The sequence below is a fragment of the Meles meles genome, chromosome 15, assembly GCF_922984935.1.
Source record: "Meles meles chromosome 15, mMelMel3.1 paternal haplotype, whole genome shotgun sequence".
Lineage (NCBI taxonomy): Eukaryota > Metazoa > Chordata > Mammalia > Carnivora > Mustelidae > Meles > Meles meles.
The window spans coordinates 53,691,350-53,717,142 of NC_060080.1; the positions used below are offsets into that span (position 1 = coordinate 53,691,350).

The 25,793-nt window shown below is 43.4% G+C and overlaps 1 protein-coding gene and 1 non-coding gene across 20 annotated transcripts in view; one reads left to right on the plus strand and one right to left on the minus strand.

Annotated features, from left to right (window-relative positions):
- ASPRV1 (aspartic peptidase retroviral like 1) overlaps positions 1-25,793 on the plus strand; it is a 116,777-nt gene that overhangs the window by 17,510 nt on the left and 73,474 nt on the right. For 16 of the 19 annotated variants that reach the window (XM_045978760.1, XM_045978766.1, XM_045978765.1 and 13 more), the window contains 3 exons: positions 3,467-3,648; positions 7,824-8,129; positions 15,284-15,420. The gene's annotated coding sequence lies outside the window, so the exon portion shown is untranslated. Of the gene's footprint in view, positions 1-3,466; positions 3,649-7,823; positions 8,130-14,476; positions 14,537-15,283; positions 15,421-20,556; positions 24,467-25,793 lie in introns of those variants that run through there. The other 3 variants (XM_045978759.1, XM_045978777.1, XM_045978775.1) reach the window with 3 other exon arrangements.
- Positions 7,741-7,846, minus strand: LOC123926245. The gene has a single exon (XR_006815179.1). It is a non-coding gene; the product is annotated as a U6 spliceosomal RNA (small nuclear RNA).

Genomic DNA, 25,793 nt, shown 5'->3' on the forward strand with positions numbered 1-25,793 from the left:
CTTTTTTTTCTTTTTAAGATTTTATTTATTTGATAGTGAGAGACACAACAAGAAAGGGAACACAAGCAGGGGGAGTGAGAGAGGGAGAAGCAGGCCTCCTGTCAAGCAGGGAACCTGATTTGGGGCTCCATCCCAGGACCCTAGGATCATCACCTGAGCTGAAGGCAGACGCTTAACAACTGAGCCACTCAGGCGCCCCAATAACTTGATTTCTTTGATGAACTAGACTTTCATTGTATTGAGTATTGCTCTGTTGAGAGGCCCGTCATGAAAAACGTGGACATTTTTTAGTGAGACGGGAATTTTGCTGAAGGTTCATGGGGAGCTGAAGGAGGAGGAGATGATAAAGTTCATTATGATTAAAATGTGGCCCATTTGGGGTGCCAGGGTAGCTCTGTCATTTGGGTATCTGACTCTTGTCTTTTGCTCTGGTGGAGATCTAAAGGTCATAGGATCGAACCCAGTGTTAGAGTTTGCTTGGAATTCTCTCCATGTCTTTTCCCCTTCCCTTCTGCCCTTCCCTCCCTCTAGGATGAAAAGATAAATAAAATCTTTAAAAAAAAATGTGGCCCATTTGAAGGGCTATAAAAAATTCACAAGGTATCCCAGTCACTGGAGTTACCCCAGAGCTCTTAAAACTTAATAAAGCCAGGAAGTTAATTGAACACGTGGAGAATTCGATATCTAATTGTCAGGAGCTGGACAAGCATGGTCATGCCCTGTTGTAAATATTGGAAAACATATAAATATCTGAAGGCTTGGAGACAGACATCATAAACTGTCTTATCAGTGGTCTGGTTTCTGTTTTGAGTTCCAGCCTGGGACCCTTTTCTGCTGGGAACCACCTGTTCCTGGCTGTGTTGATCTTTGGACTTCCCCAGCTCTCAGTCCCTTTCAGTTTTGAAATGAAACCTACCCCAGAGGGTGAGGTCAGGTACCGAGAGGACTTTGACAGCTCACACCAGGTTGTTTTTTTCTAGAGTCTGGTATGTACTGTGTGAAGTGTAAGGCTCAGCGGGCTGTGATATAGACTAACTGATGGTGAATCAGCTGTTGGGTAAGGCTCAGGTAGTGCTATTTCTTTGGGTAACCAGGAAAACATATAGACCAAATATGGTGTCTTTTATCCTTAGACAGTTGAACGTTAAAGAGTACAGTCATCAGAGATCTGCCATGATCTTTCTCTCTTTGGTTTACTGAAGAAGAAAAGGCATTGTTTCAGTGGCTTTTCTCCTCACTTTTAGAGCTTCCTTTCCTTTCAGGAAGGAGCCAAGTCCTTGGCTTCTTTCTGCTGCTCTAGCTTCTAAACGTTTATACTGTGCCTCCTGGAATTGCTGCTTTAATGTGAAGTGACTCCTCTAGGTACCCCTAGACACCCCCACCATGTCCTGCCCCCACCCCCTTCACAGAATTTGGCCTTCCCTCTTCCGTTTGTTGTGAAACGCGTTTCCACTATACTACAGCACTTTGCTTGGAATATTCATAAGTGGTACTGGCTATTTATTTATTTATTTATTTGACAGACAGAGATCACAAGTAGGCAGAGAGGCAGGCAGAGAGAGGAGGAAGCAGGCTCCCGCTGAGCAGAGAGTCCGATGTGGGGCTCAGTCCCAGGACCCGGGGATCATGACCTGAGCCAAAGGCAGAGGCTTTAACCCACTGAGCCACGCAGGCGCCTGGCTCTTTTTTCTTTTTTAACTCGCCCCATGCCACTTTCCCCTGATTTTACCTGACTGTCCTGCAGCCACATCCTTCAGTATTGCAGAGCTGCTTCTAAACCTTCAAATACCTTTCTCCACTGAGACTTTTACTGGCCAGCAAGGCTGCTGGATCCTTGAGATTGGTTGACATCTGTCCTTGAGATTGGTTGACATCTGTACTCATTCTCCCATGGTGGTTTATTGTTGTTTTTTTAAAGGTTTTATTTTTTATTATTTTTTAAAGGTTTTATTTATTTATTTATTTGACACACAGAGAGAGACAGTAAGAGAGGGAATACAAGTAGGGGTAGTTCGAGAGAGAAAAGCAGGCTCCCCACTGAGCAGGGAGCCCTATGCGGGGCTCGATCCCAGGACATCAGGATCATGACCTGAGTGGAAGGCAGACGCTCAATTACTGAGCCAGCCAGGCACCCAAAGTTTTTATTTTTTATTTTTATTTATTTATTTTTTAAAAGATTTTATTTATTTATTTATTTGACAGACAGAGATCACAAGTAGGCAGAGAGGCAGGCAGAGAGAGAGGAGGAAGCAGGCTCCCCGCGGAGCAGAGAGCCCGATGCAGGGCTAGATCCCTGGACCCTGGGATCATGACCTGAGCCGAAGGCAGAGGCTTTAACCCACTGAGCCACCCAGGCGCCCCAAGTTTTTATTTTTTAAAGTAATCTTTACACTCAATATGGGGCTCAAACTCAAAATGCCAAGATCAAGAGTCACACGCTCTAATGACTGAACCAGCCAGGCGCCCCTCATTCTCCCATGTTTGTTTAAGACTTTGGTGTCTGACCTGTCCTCCTGGGACTGTGGCCCAGGCTAGGGGATTGGTGGTCAGGCTTGGCCTGGGTCTAGTGATTCAGGGTCTAGGGATTCAGTTCAGGCTTGGCCAGGGTCTAGTAGACCATAGAATTAGGGAGCTTCGTGTTAATATCTTAGATGTGGGGAGATGGGGAGCCTTAAGATCTGAACACCAAAACCATTGGAGTTGGAAGGGACAGAAAATTTAGCATCTGAAACAAAGGATATCTTTTGTAGGCTCCCATTTAAAAAATTAAAAGTTTTTTTAAGAACAGTTTTAGGTTCACACCTAAATTGAGGGAAAGATACAAAGACTCCTGTTATTATTATATTTAAGTAAGCTTTGTGCCCAAGGTGGAGCTCAAACTCATGACCCAGAAGTCAAGAATCACGTGCTTTAGTAATTGAGCCAGGCAGGCGCCCTGAGATTCCCATCACTTTTTGAAAAATTGATCTTTATTTTATCGGGAATATAGTTAATATAATACAATCTAAAAAAATTAAAATCTGTAGATATTTTGAATTTTCCTGCTCCCCCCATTATTTTTGTGTTCCTCAGAGGTGGTAACCTGTTAGTGTTTGGAATTTGTACATACCAGACTTTTTTTTTTTTTACATATATATTTACGAAACCAGGAAAGTGTTATTTTTGTGTCTTATTTATACAAATGGGGTCACATTTTATGGATCATTTTGGTATTTTTCTGATTCAGTGATTCAGTAAGGTGCCTTGACAGTATTTCATGTTGGTACAAAAAGATACTTCTCATTGATTTTGGCTACTGTTTAATATTTTATAGCATAGGCAGATATGCTATATTCAGTTATTTTCCTATTGAGAGACATTAATGTATTTCCATTTTTTTGTTGTCATAAACGATTCTTACTGTGTTTTAAGTGTCAGTGTTCTGTTCTTAGGCCTTTTGTTTTCTTTTCTCATGCCGCTCTTCTAGGTGATCTCAACCTTTCTGACAGCTCCACTTAACCGTCTACATATGGATGATGCCCAACTCTGTCTGCAGATCAGTGTCCAGCTGCTCACGTGGCCAGCATCACAGGGATATTGTGCACACTCACCACTGTGCGGCCTCCTGCTCCTCCTGACTTGCCGCCTCACCTGGTGTCCTGTCACATGGTAAACAGCATGCAGATATTAGGCCCAAAAGACTTCCCTTCCCCTCCCACAGCCAACAACCAGCATGTCACTGGACTTTTCCTCCCTAGTATTTCTTGGATCCAGTTGCTTTCTTTCCTTCTTCATTGCCATTACCTTGTACCTTAGTTTTATGGATTTACAAAACAGGAGTACTTGTGAGTATTAAATAAATTAGTAACACGTAAAATGCTTAGAAAAATAGATTGGCTCTCAGTAAGTGCCATGTGAATGTTGTTATCATCATCATCGTCATTGTGGGGTTCTTCTCATCTTAGTGTACATAATACCTTTTCATCTCTACCTCTAGTTTTGAGTTTATCCTTACCTACCTCCATTCCACTCTGCACATTGCAGCCAGAGTGATCTTTATAATATATATGAGTGTTCATGGTCTAACTTTTATAATATATATGAGTGTTCATGGTCTAACTTTCCTGCTTAAAAAACTTCTATGATCTTGCTTTTACATGATTTGTCACCCCCACATAGAATGCATTTTCCCTTGCTCTTTGAATGACAGTTTTTTAGGGGTTTGTTGTTGTTGTTGTTTTATTTTGTTTTGAGATACATGTTTTTATTTACTTTCATTTTTTATTTTTATTTTTTCTAAAGATGTTGTTTGACAGAGAGAGAACACAAGCAGGGGGAGCAGCAGTGGAAGAGGGAGAAGCAGACTCCCCACTGAACAGGGAACCTGATGAGGGGCTTGATCCTAGGACTCTGGGATCATGAGCTGAGCCAAACTGATTGGCTTAACTGATTGAGCCACCCAGGCTCCCTGAGATACCAGTTTTTAAATGTCACGTCCTCAGAGAGGCCTTCCCCTGACCACTTAATTATTCCAAAGTAGCCACCCATATCCTTTCTGTCACATCACCTATTTTAATTCTTTCCCTATCACTTAATATGTGATTTTTTTCTAGTTTATTCATGTATTTGTTTATATAGTCTCTTTCAATTAATATTTATGTATGTATGTATGTGTTTTTTTAAGTAGACTGCATGCCCAGCCTCAGATCAGGGGTTGTGTGCTTTACTGACTGAGCCAGCCAGGCACTCCGGTCTCCTTCAGTTAGAATTAAATTCTCTGAGAACAGGAAGGAATGTTGTCTGTTTTATTCACTCTTACATTTCTTGTATGTATAACAATGTCTGGTACATTGTAGGCACTCAGTGAATACTTGTGAAGTGAATTATAAAACAGTTTCATACATATTATGAAGCCTTTTTTGATCTCTCCAGTGTCTTCTGCTTCAGGACACCCTCTGCTTTGGACTCTCCACTCCCCAGCTCATCCCATCTCTTCAGATGTGTTTTCTTGCTGCAGGACCTTTGAATATGCTATTCCCTCTACTTAGAACACTTTTCCTCAAGTGCCCAGCCTCTGCCTGGGTATCTTCTATTTATCCTTCATGTTTCAGCTTAGGTCTAACTTCATTTGACTGCCCTTCTTAGTCTTATAGCTCTACATGCATTACCTTTAGTTATACATACTGTAATTATTTGTCTGTCTCCCTCACTATATGGTTAAGTTTTGTTGGGCAAAAACATATATTTTCTTTTTTTTTTTAATTAAAAAAATTTTATTTATTTATTTGACAGAGAGAGATCACAAGTAGGCAGAGAGAGAGGGGGGAAGCAGGCTTCCCACTGAGCAGAGAGCCTGATGTGGGGCTTGATCCCAGGACCCTGGGATCATGACCTGAGCTGAAGGCAGAGGCCCAACCCACTGAGCCACTCAGGTGCCCCCCAAAACATATGCCTTATTCACCATGTATTCTTAGTTGTAACTGCTGTGGGCTAGAAGCATCCCTTGAGGTGGGGTGCTGGGTAGGACTACCCAGAGTACCAATTGAGGGCTAAGAAGATACGCCTTTGAATGTCAGGGTAAGGTCTGGTCATTTGGCCCTGGCTCATTGTCATTCTCCTTATTCCATCTTTGGTGATCCCAGTGTTTGCCTAGGTGAACTATCTAACATGCTTGAGATGAATCATCTAAAACACTTGTCTTTCTCTGAGACATATTCATAAAAATCAGTGTACCTGGCAGAGGACTTGCCCAGGAGTGGGACATGAGTGCTAAGGATAAAAGTTGCGGATCTGGGTAGGCAGAATATTTACTCTGAGTGGCCGATGGCAGAATAACTGAGAGTGGAGTGCACTTCTAAGCAAGGAAGGAAGCAAAAGGCCTTAGGGATAAGATGAGGCAAAGATGAAACAGGAAGCTGAATCATTAATGCAGAAACGTAGAGAATCAGGATAATGGGTGAAATGTAAGAATGCACAGGGCAGGCAGTTCACAATGAAGGCCATAAATAATCTTGGGGATTACTTTTAAATCATCTTTTGGCATTCTTACCTCTTTAGTGTGGAACCAGCTTTTGGATTAGAAGGAGGATCAGGTAGTTGACATATAAAGGTTTGAACTAGATTGCCTATTACTTTTTTTTTTTTTTTAAGATTTTATTTATTTACCCGACAGAGAGAGATCACAAGTAGGCAGAGAGGCAGGCAGAGAGAGAGAGAGGGGAAGGAAGCAGGCTCCCTGCTGAGCAGAGAGCTGGATATGGGGCTCGATCCCAGGATCCTGGGATCATGACCTGAGCCAAAGGCAGAGGCTTTAGCCCACTGAGCCACCCAGGCACCCCTACTTTGTATTTTATGTGTTAATTATCTGAAAGTCAGATCCTCAGAAATCCTACTGTACCTTTTCCCCACACTTCAGTTTCTGCTCATTTTTAAATATACTAGGTTTAACTAACTAATCTTCGGAAAAGTTTCCTGTAGCAATCCATCCTGGTGCTCCTCTTAGGTAGGCTGAGGATACTTCCTTCAGATAGGGTGAGCACTCCTTCAGGCTGTACCTCCTAGACCATGCCTAGGAGCTGGCCTCAGCAGCCTCGGGAGTTCAGGACTCTTCCTAGCCTGAATCTGTGGATTTCTGTCTGAATTTTGGGGAGGGACACGAAAGTGTAAAATATAGGATGGGATTCTATCAGTGAGGCATGGTAGAAGTAGTGGAAGACTGGCCGGGTGTGCATAGATGTAGGATCTGAAGGTGTATAGGCAGTGGTTTTCGAAGTCTCTGACCTGGAATGGTCCTTGAGTTTATGGCAGTGTTAGGTGCTCTGATGTGCCAAGTGGAGAATCTTGATGAGTGGTGCCTGCCGTTAGCCCTTTTTTGAAGGTCTGCTACAGACTGGTAGCTGGCTTCCTGGTGGTTGCTTGGTGAGGGGGAGTCATGGGGATAGGAGCAGTACTTACTGAAGATGGGTATGTTTTCTTTGAAGATTGGGTAGAGTGATTATGTGCACATCCTGGGCAGTCTAAGGCCAGTCACCTTGCCTCTGTGAGGCAAGGCATCTATCGGCACTCTCCTCCTAGGGTTTTGCTGGGAAAAGCGGCCTAAGAGAGCCAGAGATCATGGCCATAGTTAGTGATTCCCTCAAGAATGCTCCCTGTCTTTGATTCCTCTGTTCTCTAAGCCTCACGCTCTGATGTTCTGCCTTCTATTTGCTGCTTTGGTACCTTCAAATTTCTTTCTTTTTTTTTTTTTTAAGATTTTAATTTATTTGACAGACAGAGATCACAAGTATGCAGAGAGGCAGGCAGAGAGAGAAGGGGAAGCACGCTCCCCGCCAAGCAGCCCAATGTGGGGCTTGATCCCAGGACCCCGGGATTATGACCTGAGCCGAAGGCAGAGGCTTAACCCACTAAGCCACCCAGGTGCCCCTGATTTGTTTTTTAAATAGAAACATCAGGGCGCCTGGTGGCTCAATGTGTTTAAGCCTCTGCCTTCGGCTCAGGTCATGATCTCAGGATTCTGGAATCGAGTCCCGCATCGGGCTCTCTGCTTGGCAGGGAGCCTCCTTCTTCCTCTCTCTCTCTCTCTGCCTGCCTCTCTGCCTACTTGTGATCTCTCTCTGTCAAATAAATAAATAAAATTCTAAAAAAAAAAAAAAATAGAAACATCACTTTTAATGACCAGTTAGGGCCACAACAGACAGCTTCCAGAATAGAAGTAAGACAGTCCCAAGACAACAGAGTGTAAAATCGTCACAGATAGTTAATAAAAATATGGATTGCTTTACGAATTTGTGTGTCATCCTTGTGCAGGGGTCATGCTAACCTTCTCTGTATTGTTCCAATTTTAGTTGTGTGCTGCTGAAGCGAGCACAGGAATCTGCATTTTGGTTGCCTCCCAGATGACTCTGACTGCAGTCATCATCTGCAGACCATATTTGGAGAAACTGACAGAGGATTCCACTGACCTCCCATCTCTAAAGGGGAAGAAATGGGATTTGAACCCTTTACTTGGATCTAAAGGTCCTAGGAAACCCAGTCTGTCATCCAGTGGGAATAATAGATAACTGCATGTACCAGCACCTCATCTACTCATTGCCACAGTAGATGCAGAGCCAGATGAGGTGGACAAGTCCTTCATGACTAAGCCATGGCAGGTCAGTAGCTCTGGGATTTACAGGAAGCTTTGACTTTGGACTCAGAAAACAGGCTAGAACGTGGACCCTGAAGGCTACTAGTTGCATGGCAGATTTTCTCAAGGGTGCCTCTCTTTTCCTGTGTACATTGACCCTATCCTAGTGCAGGTTTTCTTTATTTGGTCCCCACGCTGTCTTGACTCCCCATTTATTGCTATTGTATACACACAGCTGCCAGCCGCTATCCTCCTATAAGAACCTTGTCTTTCATTTTCAAGTCCTCTGTTACATTCCTGTTACCTGTAGGATCAAGTCCAAATGTCTTAGGTTGTAATAAACAGCCTTACACAATTTGGCCCAAATTATGGCCTATAAGATCGAGGATGATCTGGTCCCTGCCTTTTTCTGAAGTCTTATCCCAAGCCCTTTTCTCATCTCCTGGGCACCCTTATCTGTTCATAGTTCCTTGATCTCTTCTTCTGCTCCCTGGTTTCAGAGCCTTTGTAGTGCTATAGCCTCTGCCTAAAACACTGTGCTCTTAAAATACCCTGCTCTTCACCTCATTAACTATCCCTTACTTTTAAGTGTCAGTTAAACATTATCTCCTCTTATTTTTTTTTTAAAGATTATTTATTTGTTTGACACACACAGAGAGAGAGAGGCACAAAGAGGCAGAGCAGCAGGCAAAGGGAGAAGCAGGCTCCCTGCTTAGCAGGGAGCCTGATGTGGGGATCATTCCCAGGACCCTGGGATCATAACCTGAGCTGAAGGCAGATGCTTAAACAATTGAGCTCCCCAGGCATCCCCACATTATCTCCTCTTAGAAGTTTTTCTGGCCATTCTATACAAAGCAACTCAATGTTACTTTTTATTTTTATACCTCATTTGCTTCCATTAGACCACTTACTGCTTTTTACTAGTTTGTCTTTCTCTCTATTAGATTATAAGTTTCATGAAGGTAGGGACCTTCTTGCTCATGGTTGTATCTTCAGTGCTTAGAGGCACTTGGGAAGTACTTGTTGACTATAAATTACTTTTCATCTTGTCAGTAGCTGTATGGGTGCTTTGTGGCCCTGCAAAACTCTCACCCTTTGCGTGGATTGTTGCCTCGGCACCCTTTCTCTCATTAGCTGATCAGATTTTTTTCTTGTCCTTTTCCACTTCTCTAAGCAAGTCTTTGACTTCCCCAGGCAGTGCTAGTTCAATAGAGACAGCTCTTTGGTTCTCTCAAGTTCTTTGAGAACTTTCTTTGGTTCTCTCTTGCCCTGTGTAGTGATTTCATCTGTATAAGAGATAGATGGTATTGCCCTGGGTCTGTAGATGATAAACCAGAAGCTCTGAGTTGTGGATTAACTTGGAAATGGCAGAACTGAGATTTCAGCCCCACTGTATGCATAGAGCCTTCACTCATTCTACCTTGCTGTGATCTAAAAGAAACCAAATAGTAGACCAAGAGACAGTGAAGTGAAAGAGATGTTTTTTGTTTTTTAACTGAGTAATGAAAGTGTGTGTGTGTGTGGGGGGGGGTTATTTATCTTACACTTTTTCAGAGTTAAACCCAGTAAAAGGTATACTATTAACAAGCCATTTATAAGGATGATGAAGTAAAGGGTGACCAGAATATTCAGAAGACAATGTGTGTTCTTTTTCTTTTTCTTTTCTTTAAGATTTTATTTATTTACTTGAGAGAGAGAGAGCATGAGAGGAGAGAGGGTCAGGGGGAGAAGCAGACTCCCAGCTGAGCAGGGAGCCCGATGCGGGACTGGATCCTAGGACTCCAGGATCATGACCTGAGCTGAAGGCAGTCTCTCAACCAACTAAGCCACCCAGACGCCCCTCATGTGTTTTCTTGATCATCTTTGGTGACAAACAGTCAACATATACCCTACTAGAAATAAGTCAAGGTGAAACGCTATTATATTCAAACCAAAGCAATATCAGTGGTCATTAATAATTGCTTGGAGGCTATATAAAGAGTTAAATTTGAGTATTTGTTAAGGGAGAAAGATATGCAAAATTGGTATGCATAGTCTTTAACACATTTTGCTTAAAAATACATCTTAGTATAGTTAAGGTACTAGTTGAATAGGGCGCATGAGTGGCTCAGTGGGTTAAAGTCTCTGCCTTCGGCTCAGGTCATGATCCCAGGGTTCTGGGATCGAGTCCTGCATTGGGCTCTCTGCTTAGCTGGGAGCCTGCTTCCCTCTCACTCTCTGCCTGGGGAGCCTACTTTGCTCTCACTCTCTGCCTGCCTCTCGGCCTACTTGTGATCTCTGTCTGTCAAATAAACTCTAAAAAAAAGAAAAAGATACTAGTTGAATAGCGATGCCTTGGTGCCTTAGTTGGTTAAGTGTCTGCCTTTGATTTGAGTCGTGATCCCAGGTTCTGGGATCGAGTACCGCACTGGGCTCCCTGCTCAGTGGGAAGCCTGCTTCTCCCTCTGCCTGCTGCTCCCCCTGCTTGTTTTCTCTCTCTGACAAATAAATAAAATCTTTAAAACAAAAATACTAGTTGAATAACTTGTAGTGGATATTGCCATATTATGTAGTGTTAAAAAGAATGAGACATACAGGCACATACACACTCACACCCTGATATGGAACAATCTCTGAGATCCATTATTAAGGTCAAGTGCAGAATAGTGTTTGTGGCATGCTAGTATTAGTATTTGTGTGCAAAAGGGGAGGATTCTGTCTACTTATTATACCCAGATTACCTCTTCTTTGTTTTGTTTTGGTTTTTTGTTTTATTTTTAAAGATTTATTTGAGAGAGAGAATGTATATGTGTACCAGGCAGAAAGTGGGGGGAGGAGCAGAAGGAGAGGGAGAGGGAGAGAGTCTCTAGCAGACTCCCCACTGAGCACACACAGCCCAGTGTGGGGGGTTCAGTCTCAGACCCTGAATTGTGACCCGAACCAAAATCAAGAGTTGGATGCTTAACTGACAACCAGCCAAATATATCCCAAGTTTTATAAACTTTTTAAGTACTTTGCTTTACCCTCTAAATGTGATCCTGAAAAGTTGAATGTAAGAGAGAGAGAGAGAGAGAGTGTGTGTGTGTGTGTGTTAACAGGGATTGGCTGGAGAGGTATTAAGGTATATCTCTCTAAACTTCACAGGAAAGAGGAAGAAGGAAGATCCTTCTGTCTAGTGAATGATCCCTAACTTTATTTCGATTTTGGTAAATGACATTTTTCTTGAAGTGAAACACATCTCTACTGAGACTAGAACAAAAGGGAGATTGTGTTTGAAATTGAAGATACCCATGTGTGTCAGGATACGCCATTATTTGTCTATCTGTTCTCCCTGTTCGTGCACTAGATATCTTGGAGCCCCCTTTTATAACATGTTTCCTGTGTGTTGATTTTGTTTTTCCAAATGGAGTAAATTCTTTTTTTTTTTAAGCTTTTATTTATTTATTTGACAGAAAGAGATCACAAGTAGGCAGAGGAGCAGGCAGAGAGAGAGAAGGGGAAGCAGGCTCCCCGCTGAGCAGAGAGCCAGATGCAGTGCTCCATCCCAGGACCCTGAGATCATGACCTGAGCTGAAGGCAGAGGCTTTAACCCACTGAGCCACCCAGGCACCCCTGGAGTAAATTCTTGAAGGTGGGAGGCATATCTCATGATTACGTCTTACAGTGACAAGCATAATAGAAGTTGCTCAGTAGCCCCTTGGGCGCCTGGGTAGATCAGTCGTTAAGTGTCTGCCTTTGGCTCAGGTCAGAGCCCTGGGATCGAGCCCTGCATCGGTCTCCCTCCTCAGCCGGGAGTCTGCTTCTCCCGCTCCTTCTCCCCTGCTTGTGTTCCCTCTCTCACCATCTCTCTCTCTGTCAAAAAATAAATAAAATCTTAAAAAAAAAATTGCTCAGTAGCTACATATTCAAGGAAGATAAGAGAGAGGTGGAGAGAGAAAGCTGCTTCTGTCGAAGAGATGATTGCTTTTGGATTTTCTCTGACTCATCTTTTCGCTTTACTAGTAAAGAATTTCTTCCAGTTGTACTAAGTGTGTTGGAGGATTTTGGGGGTGTGTCTGTGTATGTGTTGGAAGGATGTTCCCTGCTGAAAGCCCAGGAAAGAGCAGAAGCTGGAATGCGGCATGAAGGCTGTTGACCTAATGGTGTGTAATGAGACTTCTGTGTTGCAGCCCTGAGGAGAATCTCAGATTGTCTTACCTGTTCTAAATTCAAGCTTGGTTATTCAGCTGTCAGCAGGGCACCTGGACATGTATGTGCCATAGACTTCCTAAGTTTAGTAGCAACATGGTAGGAAAGTTTGGTTAAAGTGATTTGTCATTTTTGGTGAGAGTATATGAAAACTCTTAACATCAGGACTTGTGTATTACTGGTATCCAAGAGGTGACAGAGAGTATGTGAGAAATATTTTAAAACTGTCAAGTCTTTCCTTAGATCCCCTGCCTCTCACATGCCTCCTATTCTTAGCTAAATAGGAGATAGCAACATGGATTCCACATTTGGGAAGTTGCCAATTCCTTGTTGGTGGCTTTATGCTCAGGCAGGAGGTGTAATTGGCTTCTACATATCTGACAGCAAATATATCTGGACCCTGTCTGCCAGGTTACTGAAAACCTTACCCCAGACTGAACACGTCACCTTGGGCAACGTTCTTGGTAGGGACCTAGGTTTGAGAATCTTAGTGGGGAAGACTGTGAATCTCTAGGGTAGTCATGCAAGGTGGTGGATGTATGGGATTGGACAGAAGTTTAACTTAGCCAGGATAGCTTGATGGATGTAGCTGTGGAGAAAGGGATAAAGTAGGGAGTAAAATGGGCTCAGTTCTGTGTCATTTTCTGCTCCTAGGAAGATGTAGGCACTGTGTGCCAGGGGCAGAGTTCTGGCCTATCACTCCCCTTTGAGAGTCAGTCTTACCCCTGGCTGCCCTACAAGGCATTTGGGGTTCAGTAGGGGATGAAACAGGGAATCTGAATCAGATAGACCTTGCTTCAAATCTTTTTTTTTTTTTAAGACTTTATTTTGTTCATTTGGTGCAGGGGAGCACAAGCAGTGGGAGAGGCAGAAGAAGAGGGAGAAGCAGACTCCCTGCCAAGCCAAGAGCCCGACCTGGGACTCAATCCCAGAACCCGGAGATCATGACCCGAGCCAAAAGCAGATGTCCAGGCACCCTAACCTTACTTCATATCTTACAGATCTGCAGGAAGGAAGTGTGTGTCCCAGGATCCGTTTTCTGTGTGCTGAAATAAGGAATCCCATCCAGGTGTATGGAGGTTTCCCTCCATCCTTCTTAGGCCCTTCAGCTTGCTTCCATCTTAAGCTTTCATCCTTTTCACCCTATCACTGGCCTGGCATCTAGAAAGAGGAGGGGGAAGGGTGAGGAAGGAAGGGGAGAGTTAAAGAACTTGTAGGTGGATTTGTGATCCTTAAATCCTTTCTGGAACAAAGTGTAGGGGTTGCTTGTGTGGCTCACTTGGTTGGGCATCTGACTTTTGGTTTCAGCTCAGGTTATGATCTTGGGGTGTGGAGCCTGCTTAGGATTTTCTCTCCCTCTCCCTCAGCCCCTCCCACACCCAATAAATAAATAAATGAAAGTATAGGTGTGGGGAGAAGAATGAGTAAGTTGGAGAACAAATAAAGACTGCCGGTACCACTTGTCTGGCAGCCAGCCTGGACCCTTGGTTGGTATTATCAAGTTCTTTCTGTGTTGTTCTTCCATCCCAATTTAAAGCATAAGCATATATACACATGTAATTTCATATCAAAGGAATCATACCTTAATACTGTTTTTCTTCTTTACACCATTTTGTAATCTTTTTTCACCGTTTCCCCCACTTTATTGAGATATAATTGGCATATAACATTGTGTAAATTTAGGGTGTACAATATGATGTGTTTTTTGTTTTTTTTAAATTTATTTGACAGACAGAGATCACAAGTAGGCAGAGAGGCAGGCAGAGAGAGAGAGGAGGAAGCAGGCTCCCTGCTGAGCAGAGAGCCCGATGCGGGGCTCGATCCCAGGACCCTGGGATCATGACCTGAGCTGAAGGCAGAGGCTTTAATGCACTGAGCCACCCAGGCGCCCCCAATATGATGATTTGAAAAGTAGGTATTTTTAAGTTATTTTCATAATATGGTTAACACATCCATCACCTGACATAGTTCCCTGTTTTCTGTGTGTGTGATGAGAATCTTTTCTCATTTTATAATTTGTTATAGACACCTTATTATGTAAATAAATGTAGAATAAATGGCTAAATTATATTTCTTTTCTTTTTTTTTTTTAAGATTTTATTTATTTATTTGACAGAGGTCACAAGTAGGCGGAGAGGCAGGCAAAGAGAGAGGGGAGAAGCAGGCTCCTCTCTGAGCAGAGAGCCTGATGTGGGACTCGATCCTCGGACCCCAAGATTATGACCTGAGCTGAAGGCAGAGGCTTAACCCAGTTGAGCAAACCAGGTGCCCCTAACTTATATTTCAATATGTGGATGTACCATAATGCTTTTTATTTTTTAATATTTAATCTGTTTATCTTATCTGTTATCTATGGGACCTTCCCTGACTCCCTTACTTAAAATTGTAGCAAACCCCCTTTCTTTCCTATCTCCCTTCTCTCCTTTGTTTTTCTCTGTGGCGTTTAAACCACTTGATACACTGTATACTTTTATTTGTTTATTGCCCAATACCTTCCATTAGAATGTAAGCTCCATGAAGACGGAGACTTCTTTTTTCTTTTTTTATTCACTGCTCTCTGTTATGTAGGACAGTTCCTGGCACACAGTTGGTATTCAGTAAATATTTGTTGAATGAATGAATTTGTTGGACTTCCGGTGTATTTATTTGCAGTATTTTTTTTTTTAAGATTTTATTTATTTATTTGATAGTGAGAGAGAGAATGAGAGGGGAGAAGGCCAGAGGGAGAAGCAGACTCCTCATGGAGCTGGGAGCCCGATGCGGGACTCAATCCCGGGATTCTGGGATCGTGACCTGAGCCGAAGGCAGTCGCTTAACCAACTGAGGCACCCAGGCGCCCCACTTAGAATAAATTCTTAAGAAATAGAATGGCTCAGTTGAAGGATATGCATTTAAAATGTCGATTTATGAAACCAACTATCCTTGAGAATGTTAACTCCTGCCAGTGGCACATGAAATTGTCTACTTGCCAGTAATACTGTGTTGTATGTTTTTCGTTTCCACATCTGACAGGTGAAAAGTGGTCTTGTCACTATAATATGGTAGTTGACAATGTGACTCTGATAGATGTGATGTGATACGGCATGTGACTGTGGAGCCCATCTGCTGGGGCCTGAATTCTGACTCAGCCACTTACTGTGTGACCTTGGGTAAGTCATTTAATTTCTCTTTTTCTCAGTTTCATCTTTGATAAGGTAAGCATAATGATAGCACCTGTTTCAGGAAGAATAAGTTAATTAATCTAAGTAAAATGCTTCAAATAGTAATGGAGACATGCAGATCAATAAGTGAGACTTAATTTTTTTATATTAAAGATTGAACATCTTTTCAAATGTATTTTGGACATTTATGTATTTTTTTAGTCACTTATTCATGTCTTTTTTTTTTTTTAAAGACCTTTATTTATTTGACAGAGAGAGACATAGCCAGAGAGGGAACACCAGCAGGGGCGGGGGGGGGGGGGGGAACACAAGCAGGGGGAGTGGGAGAGGGAGAAGCAGGCGTCTCCCTGGGCAGGAAGCCTGATAAGGGGCTCAATCCCAGGACTCTGGGATCTTGACCTAAAGACAGATGCTTAACAGGAGGCACCCAGGTGCCCCTGTTTTTTTCATGTGTTCCCTGTAATGTTTTCTTAATAACCTAAAAGAGGTAAAGTATTGACTATAATATGTAACAGAATTGTTCCTAGTTTATCATTTGTCTTTTGACTATGTTTATGCAATTTTTTTCTCTTGGGAAGTTTTACAATTTTAGGTAGTCAAAATAATCTTTTTTCTTACAGTTTTTCCTGCTATTAGGCCAGTGTTTAGAAAAGGCATGTCTCCCTACCTCAAAAACATAAAAAATGGTTACTCATTCTCTTTGAGTATTGGGGGGTGGGGGTGTGTGTGTGTGTGTGTGTGCGCGTGCGCACACACCTTCTTTTAAATCTTTAAATTTAATCTTTAAGTCTTTGATCCTTCTGGAATTTATTTTGATATGAAGATAGCAGTTGAGATCTGGCTCTATTTCTTTTCAGTTGTGGACTGCCCCAGATCTGTTTATTAAAGAAGAAAGACCAGGAGCCTTTAATCTTTTCTCCCCTCCCCTAATCTGAAAGTAAGATACCCTAGAGATAGGAGATCTCCATTTTGGAGAATGAATTTCGTGTTTGGACTCAGTCATTCAGTTGCTCAGCTGCGGGATGAATATGCTGTGTAAAGCAGTTTGGGATCAGAACTCACAGCCTGACTAAGAGATGAAAACTGCTGCATTCCCTAGTGTAGCTTCCCTGCTGGCTCTTCTCTAGAGGCACCTTCTAAGAGCATCTTAGTTTAAGGACTGCTCTGAGGGGCCATTGTTAGTTTGGAATGACAGGTTTTGTGTTCTTAAGAAACAAATGAAGTGATTGTGGTGGATATTTCCTCACTCCAGCCTGAGAGTATTGGTGGGGTGTTGATGGGGGGGCATTGAATGGTAATGAACACATTGTGTTCTACCTGTGCCCTCATCAGCTCTTTTTGGAACTCTTGTCCCATCTAATTTCTTCCCTCTAATCAAGATGGAGGGAGAGGAATTCCTCTGTAACTGAGCTCTCATATATCCCATGGCAGCTGTCATTTGCCAAAGATGTTGAAGAAGGGTAGCTGACTTTTACATGGCATATGTTACGTGCCAGCAACTGTTCCAAGCACGTTACGTATATAAAGTCTTTATGAGATTGGTTCTCTGTACTGAGTTGCATAGTGTCCTCCCCAAAATTCATGTCCACCCAGAACTTATGAATGTGATCTTATTTGGAAATAGGATCCTTGTAGATGTAAGCAGGTTAAGATGAAGTCATACTGGGTTAGGATGGGCCCTAATCCAGTGACTGGTGTTCTTATATGAAGAGGGATACATAGAGGGAGGATGTCTGTGTGAAGATGGAAGCAGAGATTGGAGTTGTGCTGCCACAAACCAAAGATTGTCAAGGATTACTGGCAACCACCAGAGGCTGGAAGAGGCAAAGAAAGATTCTCCCCTGGAGCCTTCACAGGGAGCATGATCCTGCTGAAACCTTGATTTTGGACTTCTAGCCTCCAGAACTGTGAGAGAATAAATGTCCTTTGTTGGAAGCCACCAACTTTGTAGTGTTTGTTATAGCAGTGCGCTGGGAAACCAACACATGCTCTTTTATTATGTCCATTTTCAGATAAGAAAACAGGCCCGGAGAGGTCAGATACTCTGAGATCTGTCTAGGCCACTGCTCTGCTGGCTGGGCACTTCCTCTGACGTTCCTGATGTTGCTGTTGTCAGCTCTGCACCTTTGCCATGGCCGTCACACCTTCTGGTAGTGCTGGCACTGAGCTGCTTGAATGGCTCCTTCTCTAACACAGCAGGCCACAGCCTTTCCCCCATTCTTGCCCATTTCATGCCCTAAAGCCAAAACTCCTCTCAGGGGCTTCTGGCTGTAGCCCAATCATTTCAGCAGGTTGCTTTGGTGCCCAACTCCTCCAGGTGAAATCAGGCTTTTATTTTTCATTTCCATGCAATGTCAGAGAAATGTGGGTGACAGTTGTGGGGAGGCTCACTCAGCTTCTTCTGGCAGTAATAATGCTTCCCATTTCTGGCCTGCTATACTTCCTGGAATTCCTGTCAGTAGACAACTCAAGTCTTGATTGTTTTTGGAGCTTCAGGGTGTCTTCACACAGCTCACGTGGCACATATCAGTTCATGACTGTGAACAGAGAAGCGGCAGTATCATGACTGCATTGACTCTGAGGGCCCTGGTCACCTGTTCTTGATTAACCCAACATACCACAGTGGCTCTCTTCTCTGCCAAAGTGAGCGGAGGGGATAAGGATGTTATCTGACCCAGCCCATCCCCCTAAACAGCAGCTCCTTGTTTGCCCATGGCTTCTTTTCTGGCACCCCAGAAGGGATCTGCTCCCTCGGCATCCCATTGCTGGCTGCAGAATCTTGCCTACTCTCCAATATGAACCTTTTGCTTTGGATCCTGCTCTTACTCTTTTTTGTTTGTTTGTTTTAGTTTTATTTACTTATTTTGAGAGAGCGAGAGAAAAACATGAGCAGGGGTAGGAGAAGAGGGAGAAAGACAAGTGAGAGAAAGTGTGAGGAGGGGGAAGAGAAGAGGAAGAGGGACAAGCAGACTCTGTCCTGAATGTGGAGCTGGAGGTGGGGCTTGATCCCCCAACCCTGAGATCATGACCTGAGCCAAAACCAAGAGTCAGATGCTTAACCCACTAAGCCACCCAGGTGCCCCAATCCTGCTCCTATTCTTAACAACTCTCACTAGACTGAGCTCCGGGAACTCAGGAACCATATTTGTTTTGTTTGCTGCTGTATCCCAGGACTGAGCAAAGACCTGACACTTCTTTAGCCCCTCAAGAAATATTTATTGAATGAAGAACTGAACATTGACCTTGAAGCTTTAGAATCCTAGTTTTCCTTGTTTCTTGATAAAGTCAGGGACCAGATTAAGAACTTCAGAGGCCTAAGCAATAGAAAGATTATGATGTCCCTCGTATTTTCAGCCCTCAATATGTATTTGAAAAACAATATTTAACACAGAATCAATATAAGGAAATTCAGCAAAGTATAAGGAAAATCTGCAAAATTCTGTTTTTTATCATGGTGACTAATTAGAGAAATATAATTTAAAATATTTGCAATTACTGTCTCTGCTTTGCCAGTTCTCTAAGCACATGCTTTTGGATAATCTACCTGGACCAGTTTCCTTTCCTCCCTTTGGACTTCTTCATTTCGTCTTTATTCCATCTGCTAAAATTGCCAGCCAGGCCCTTTCACCCCCGTAGGGGTATCTGGCTCCTGAGACCCCCCAGCCTAGGCTAAATGCCCTGGGCTCACTGAGGGCTTGCCAAGAAAGTCAAGTAGAACATGCACACTGCTAAAGAGTACCTCAGGGAACTTGCATGCTGGGTTATGATTTATAGTCAACATAGCGCATTGTGCCAAGTGATTACAATTGGGCCGTTATAGTTGTAATAATCTGCTTTTATGATCCTGTATGTGGAAACCCCAGAAAAACATCCCTGTGGTCTTCCTTCCTGCATCACTGAGAAGATGTGGTACCACTCTGCCATTAATTAATCTGTGTTATTCTGGCTTTGTTGAAACCATTCAGAGGAGCAAGGTATGATTCTGGAAGTGTAGAGCCCAGGCCTCCTACAGGCTATTCCAAGGCGGTGACCGTAATCAATTCTGTTGCTGTTTCATTTCAAAGAGCTTAAAATAGTGTTGGAAACTTCCTAGGAAAAAAACACCACTGTAACTTCTTGGCTAAGGAAGCAGTGTGTGCTGGCCAGAGCAGAAGCAATGGCTAAGGTCCCAAGTTCTTTTCTGGACCTGTTGATTTGGGGTGTGATATTCGGCAATCTGAGATGCTGTCCTATAGCTCTGATAGTTCATCTTCAGCACAGAGAATGATGTGGGCCATGCCTGTAGAGAGAGAGGCTGACACTGGTCCCCTGTGATCTAGGGGAGCCTCATTAGATGTCCTTTCTTTCATTTGAATTTCTAATTCTTTTTAAAATTTTTAAAAATATTTTATTTATTTAGAGGTGCCTGGGTGGCTCAGTTGTTAAGTGTCTGGCCTTTGCCTCAGGTCATAGTCCTAGGGTCCTGGGATTGAGCCCCACATTGGGCTCCCTGCTCAGGGAGAAGCCTGTTTCTCCCTCTCCCTGTGCCCCCCTGCTTGTGTTCCCTCTCTCACTGTCTCTCTCTGTCAAATAAATAAAATCTTAAAAAAAAAAAAAAAAAAAGCCAGGATTCCAGAATCAGCTGACCTTGGAAATCTACCTTGTGTTTAAAAAAAAAAAAAAAGATTTATTTATTTAGAGAGTGAGAACAAGTGAGGGGAGAGGCAGAGAGAGAGAGGGAGTGAGAAAATCTCAAGTAGATTATACACTGAGCACAGAGCCTAATGCGGGGCTCCATCTCACCACCCTGACATCATAACCTGAGCTGAAATCAAGAGTCTGATGCTTAGCCGACTGAGCCACCCCCCAATTTTTTTTTTTAAACATTTCTCAAAGCAAACTGCAACTGTTTTTTTTTTTCTTCTTCTATGATTTATTTATTTAATAGACAGAGATTACAAATAGGCAGAGAGAGGAGGAAGCAGGCTCCCTGCTGAGCAAAGAACCCAATGTGGGGCTCGATCCCAGGACCCTGGGATCATGACCTGAGCTGAAGGCAGAGGCTTTAACCCACTGAGCCACCCAGGTGCCCCGAAAATTTTTTTTTAAGGTTTTTATTAAGTAATTTCTACACCCAGTGTGGGGCTCAAACTCACAATCCTGAGATCAAGAGTTGGTGTGCACAGAGTCAGCCAGGCCCTCTTCTAGCTCTTCTTTTTTTTAAAAGATTTTATTCATTTATTTGACAGACAGTGAGGGAGGAACACAAGCAGGGGGAGTGGGAGAGGGAGAAGCAGGCTTCCCTCCAAGCAGAGAGCCTGATCTTGACTTGATCCCAGGACGCTGGGACCATGACCTGAGCCAAAGGCAGATGCTTAACGACTGAGCCACCCAGGTGCCCTAGCTCTAATGTAATGTAGAAATCCTCCCCCTTTTCCACAGAATTAATACAGTATTAATACGTACATTTTATGTGAATTTGTTTCATAAGAATTGCTTTGTGGTATGATTAGATCAGTTCTTCTTCTTTTTTTTTCCCCCCAAGATTTATTTGAGAGAGAGTGAATGAGCAGGGAGAGGGAAACAAATAGACTCCCTGCCCAGCAGGGAGCCTGTTATGGGGCTTGATCCCAAGACTCAGAGGTCATGACTGGAGCTGAAATCAAGGGTTGGACCCATAACTGACAGAGCCACCCAGGTGCCCCTAAATTAGTTCATCTAAGGGATGCAAACTTAATAGGGTTTAGGAAAAGAAGGTTAGGTTTGTGTGGGGCATGCACCTTGGCCTTGGATAGCCAGAGAGTAACATTTGGGCACCAGGTGCATGATGAGCCAGATAGGAGAGAACAAACTCTTATCCCTGGAGAGCCAGGCATGTATTAGATGCTTTTCATATATTTTCTTATTTAATTATCATAATGCAAACCAATAAAGTATCATCTTCACTTTTGCACATGGGCAAGCTGAAGGTCAAAGAAGTTATGTAACTTGTCCAAGGTCAGATAGCTAATAAAAGGCTGAACTAGAATTTATTTCTTCTCAGGTCTGTCCAGTTCCAAAGCCTATGCTGTTTTCACAGAGCTCTTCTGTCTCTGACAAGATCTGGGGATAGGAGAGAAGATGGAGAGATGACATCTTTCTCTACCTCACAGTTTTACTCGTTGAGACGTGTTTAGCCAGAGCATCCTGTTTATAGATGCTAGGTTCTATATATAGACACTCTGCAACAACATATGTGGGAAGGATACCAATTGGCCGTAGGGGAGGATTAAAAGAAAGCCTTTGTTCTTTACCTCTAAGTTTTCATTGCAGTGTAATCTACAAGTGTCGAAACACTACTGGTGACTCTGGTTCACTGCTCAAGAGGCCCTGTCCTGTTCTCCAAATAAAATTTGTTGATATGTCCCAAGGAGTAAGCCATGATGGGGGCAGAGGTGAGGGTGTGGTGTGCCCTTACTGTATGTTCTGGAGCTGGTGACACCTGTTATGTGACTATTACAGTGAATTATTACTGAGTAAACAAGAGGTGTCTCTCTTTTGCCTTTCTAAGGGAGACCAGATGGCATTGGGTACTGGCCCAGGTCCAGGGGAGCCTGGCCTCTGGGCTGACAGAGGAGGCAGCTTGAGTGTGTCAGGTGATGGAAGAAGAGACAAGGCTGGACTGTCAAGTGGAATCATTTCAGGGACACCAAGAATGTGTGTTGCCCCTTAAAGACTTGCTTCAGTTCTTTGCTAGTGTTCGGAATTCCACAAGTGAAATTTATTTCCCTTGATTTAAGTCTTTGAGACCCTATTAAAAATGAAGAGACTCCAGGAAGGGGTCTGACTGTGAAGCATTTTTGTAAGTAGAGGTGTGAGTGAGTGTATGTGATTGATTTCTGAGAACTGAACTAAGGCAGGGACAGAGAGGAAAGGGCACTCTGCCCTCATCATAGGGACGGGAAGGAGAAACTATTGAGTTTGAGATAAAGGCCCTGAAAAGAGAAGTTGGGTCCCTAAAGAAATACTTTGTTTTCTTTACAGTTTTGACTGAGAAGACAAGCAGCCGAGGGTGATGGGGCTGGAGGCTCATGATTCCAAGAGGGAGTGTTGCATGGAGAAACTTCCCATGAGCATGCTGGGTATTCAGGCAGAATGTTGTCTGGAGAACAGCTGACAAGCAGAATGTAACAAGGAGTGTAGGACCTTTGGGTCTGTGGTTTGCTGTGATGTCCTCAGACAAGACCAGCACAGATCTTAGGAAGTGGGAGGCAGCTTCCCAGAAGTGATGTAAAATGGTGGCGCAAAAGAGGCTGCTGATGACAACATGGGCAGGGCACTTCCTCAGAGGTCGCTGGCCACAGACAACTTCTGGTCTTAATTTCCCAATGTGCTGTGCTGAGATAGGGCTTTACCAGAAAGCAAATACGCCATGTCAAAAGCAGTGACAAAGCATTTGGGGTGTCCACCAAAGGTGCAGTTTCCCCTTGTCCTATAACTTCATGGAGCCAAAATAGCTAATCCAGAGGCTGCTAGAATAGCGCCTGTGATTCAGATCTACAACTTTTTTTGACCTGAGAGCCTTTCTAGTTCACTGTTCATCATCTTTCATCTAGCACTGCTTTCAAACGGCCTTTGTGATCTGAATTCTCACATCTTTTCTCCCCCAGGGAGTCTTTGACAGAAGCAACTCAAATTTCAGTGCCTTTTCCAGCTTCTCACAGTTGGGTTCATGGATGCCCTCCACTTCAGGCTTGAACTTCTATGGTGTCCACGTTCCTACCCCAAGTCTAGAGCATTTTGTTTTGGTTCAGTTCAGGCCTCTGGGGTCCTTCTAGCACATTTCCCTAGAAGGCTCTTCTAGGAATAGTCTCCACCTCTCACCTCCTGAAGTTTGACAGGCTCTGGACCTCCCTTCTTAGTGGAATTAGCTCAGCTCTGTAGAGTTTCTGGATGTAATACACCCCTTCATCCCTCCCCAACCATCATGGCCCCATACAGAAGATCTAGTGATGTAGCTAGATCTGCTATCACCAGGATTTTGAGCCAGTGCCCTGAGCAGGGTGGGACTTCTGGATATGTGTACCATACTGTGAGTGACAGCTCTGTCTATTACTCTCTGCCTCTCCTTCTTCTCACCTTTATTTTGGTTTTTTCCTAAGAGCATCAAGCTCCGTCCAGTTGCCCTGCCTGGACTCTCTAGTCTTGTCTAGGACTATAACTCTGCTCAGTCAACACCTTACCAGAGGCTGGGGCTTTTGTTTTCCAGCCTTTCTTAGGCCAGGTCCCTTCTCTGATACTAGAGACTTTTCTTTTTTCCCCTTCATCCCCCCACTAGAGACTTTCTTGCATCTAGGCTTCTGTGGGTAGAGTCTTACCCAATGCACAGATCTCCCTGTTGTTGACTATCCTGAACTCTGCCTGCTACTCTTTATTTTTGGGCTAATTGGATGTCATGCTAGTCTGCTCAGCTGTACTTTCGGAACAAGCTTCTTAGCTTAGTTGGGCTCTGTCCTGAATTTCATGTTAGTTCTCCAACTGCCTCTGCCCCCCAAACAGCTTTTAATATGCATTTATAAAGTTTCAGAAGGGAGATAGAGTGTATAATATTTTCCAAAGTTATTTAACTAAAGAACCATTTTTTGGAAGGAATATTAAACTCTCACAGAATATGGTGTTTGGTGGAGCACAGTTTTGGATAGTATGAGGCTTTATCCTAAAGGAATGGACATCAAATGGAGGAATTCCAGGTGGAGGTAATGGGACAGTCAGTGAAAAAACACTGTTTGCGGGTAGGAAGTCTGTCTTGGTGCCCTTCATTCAGCAAATGCCTACTGAGCACCTGGTGTTTACCAGTCTTTCTGGTGGAATCACTTCATGTGGTTGACTGCTTAACTGTGTGTTGTCTGCGTAAGGACAGCTCTAAGGTGGGGAAGATGTAGGGATTCTACATTCTTTCTCCCACATTCAGATCTTCCTCTTTCCACCAAGTAAAACAGGAAGTCGTGAATGAGGTGATGACATCTTCAGCTTCTGGATCCAAAGAAGGAAGCTTCTCTGAGGCTGCTTTGCCCAGGTTTGACCTCTTCCAGGATTTCTCTAGCACTCCTGAGCCCCTCTTCCATCTCACTCTGGGAGTATTTGTCTTAGCATCAGTCTCAGGTCTTATGACTAGTTCAGAATTTCAACTTCGCCTACAGAATCAGTGCCAAGTGGGATGGAGCTCATTCTTGTGGAATGATTATGGCATTGTAAATTTCTGTTCTGCCTATGAAATCCCTCCTTTATAGCTCATGGATAGTCCAGACTATTATTTTTTTTTCAACCCTTCAGTGGAGATAAACCCATGCACTGTAGGCAGGCAGTCTTGCAGGTGGAGATCATTTAAATCTGGCAGGGTAGGTGACCAAGTGCCAGGAGCTGCAGCTGGCAGAGCTGGTCACCAAAGAGGAAACTAGTTGCTTGCTCTATATGCCATTCTCAACCAGTACAGCCAGGAAAAGACCACTTGAAGCAGACAGAAATCTCTGAGGCTCCTGATTAAGAAATTTTAGGTCCCTTTGAAACCTTGATGTATGTATGTGTCTTTACTGTCATGAATGAGATCTTTGATTGGCCAATCTTAACTCAGTTGTATGAGCTAATCATGAAATAAACTATATGCAAAGGCTTAGCTTTCATCCTGCCTTTAGGTATGATGTTCATCCAGTTATTAGCATCCTCTATCCACAGGCCCCACCCCAGGGGCCTTGGTCCAGGGCCCTTTTCCATTCTTGTCACTTCCTCTGAAACACTCAAGTTTTAACTGAAGATCAGGGAGTGAGCTCGCCTACAGGAAGACTGAAAGAGGGCTTGAAATGGGCATTTGGAGGTCGTCAGTAGAGCCAGTTATTTGGTCCATCTGTTATAAGTATTAGTTGGCACATAACTATATAGATGTGTTAACTATAACTTTGTATAACTGTGGAAGGCTAGTTTTACCCAACAGGCTTCCTACATGAAGACATTTCCTAAGATTCTATTCTTAGTCTCCTTCTCTCCTCCATCTATATATATATATACTCTCCCTGGGTGATATTACCTGTGCTTATGGTTTTAGCCATCACTGATATGTCAGGAACTCTTAAATCTCCCTCTCCAAGCTAAATCTCTCTTCTGCGTTCCAGACTCAGGATGGCCAAACACTATTACCATCATAACGTGGGTGGCCCTTAGGTATTTAAAACTCAACATGTCTCAAGCCAAATTGTATTTTTCATTATGGCATCCTCTTCCCCTCATTCTTCTATTCCTTCCTATTCCTATTCCTCCTCTTTTGTTCTCAGGAGCGTTGCCATCCAGGGTCATTAGTAAACTTGCTTCTGCATCACTGTCTTCCATTTCCCTACCAGGAATTAATTAGG